The sequence below is a fragment of the Hippopotamus amphibius genome, chromosome 2, assembly GCF_030028045.1.
Source record: "Hippopotamus amphibius kiboko isolate mHipAmp2 chromosome 2, mHipAmp2.hap2, whole genome shotgun sequence".
NCBI lineage: Eukaryota > Metazoa > Chordata > Mammalia > Artiodactyla > Hippopotamidae > Hippopotamus > Hippopotamus amphibius.
In genome coordinates this window covers 208,149,806-208,151,750 of record NC_080187.1, presented here as the reverse complement: position 1 = coordinate 208,151,750, position 1,945 = coordinate 208,149,806, and positions in this window count along the sequence as shown.

Below are 1,945 nucleotides of genomic sequence, written 5' to 3'. Positions count from 1 at the left end.
AGCTTTTCAGGGCTGGGGGAGATTTGAAGGTCAGTTATTACAGAGATGTTGTCAGGGCTTTCCCTCTGCCTTGTTAGCACTCACCCTGACACTGAAGGCTGCTTCCCTCCAATACTTGCAAGCTTGGTGGGTCAGGGGCGGGCAAAGTCTGAAGTGGTCAAGAACGAATGCTGCTGGAAACAGCCCTCTATTAAGAGGGATGTGGACGTGGTGGATTAACCCCCAGCTTGGGCAGGAGAACACTGAGGTATGCTCCAACTCTGCCTCCCAGAACCCCCCAACTGGATGGAGCCCCAGTTGCCATGGTGGTGACCTGCTCAACAGCACACCTTGTATTGGCTTCCTTTCCTCAGTCTCAGTTCCACACCCCTTAACCTAAGTTTCCAGGAACTACTTACACTTGAATCCTGGACTCAAGTTCAGCTTCTGGGGCAAACGAAACCAAGACAGTTAATCAACCTCCCTCAGTTTATAGCTGGGGAAACTGAGGTCCAGAGAGGAGAAGGGGATGTGTTCGTGGTCATCAAACAGCTGGTTGAGTTGGTGTGATCTTGGGTCTGCAGACCCCCAGCCCAGGGCCCTACCCACTAGACCAGACATGTCTTAGGTCAGCTCTCCCCCCATCTCTGCTCCCCACTTAGACTCCCCCAAAGTCAAAAGTCAGTAGTAGAAGTTACTCTTCCTCCACTCCTATCTGAACAGAAAGGAAGAGGCCTCAGAAAGGGGGAAGGGATGAGGGTCTGAGGCTCCCTTATTATCCTGGGAAGTGTGCTTTTGTCTCCGTGGCAACCAGGGCAGCCACCCCATTTTTCTGTTTCAGCGAAGCAGCTGTATTCTCGGGTTCCAACTGCTGGGGCTTCAATGGCATGTTTGCAAAACGGAGTTATTAGCCTTAAAAAAGGGGAGGTAGGGGACATGAAGCTTGGGGTCTTTTATATCAGCATTAAAGAAGTATGATATTCAGAGAAGTGACTTTAAAGGGGCCAGAGCAACTCCACGTAAAGATAGCAACCAGAAAAACAGAGTGGAGGTGGATAGAGTGTCCTTTTAAAAGCAAGCAGAGATATCTTATAATAGTGAAGCTGTTTATTGTCAGTGAAAGGAATCCAAGGGGAATATCACTGAGGAACAAAGACATTTTCTGTCTCTTTAAATAACTCAAGGCAGCTTGACATCTTAGTCAACAGAAGGAACAAAGATATTATGTGTTCAGGGAAAGGAAACTATTTTTCTCCTGAAAAGAAAGCAGATGTTATCACCTAGCTTGGGAGAACTTTACGGAACCTCCACACAATTTGACACTTTTCCAGGTTCAATAAACACTGCTTTGATGTGCTAACAACCCCTAATGAAGCTGCTAGGTTAAATGAGCTAACCTCTAGGCTACTAATAGACTGTTATGACAGTTGCTTTTCGGTGTATGGAACATTAAACTGCAGACGCCTCGAGCAAATCATTTTCTTCCTGCCTTGCCATGCAGTGGTTGTGAAGGCCTAATTGTGAATTCCTTCCTTCCTTCCTTCATTCATTCAGAATAGTCATTATTTTTATTACATGGTTGAATAAAGAATATATATACGGATGATGGATTAGATTGGTCATATTTATAATTACACATGGTCAAAAAAGTGCCCCAGAAAGTTATGTTGCAGGCACGGCAGGGAAGCATCACTGTGTTCAGGGGAAGGAAAGGGATTTCGTTGAGACTGATTATCCTTTTGTCTGGCCCTCATATGTTTTGGGGAGAATTTGAATAAATAGGTGGGAAGGTAGCCAAGGCCAAAGCCTAGGTAGTTTGGCTGGGGCTGATGGTATAAGATGCGGAGTCACTGGAGATGAAGCTGGAGCGATAACTTGGTTCCCAATTAGCTTTTTCTTAAAGGCAACAGGGAACCACTGAGTGCTCAGGGTCATATTGGGGAGGAAGACTGGGCTGAAGATGGTT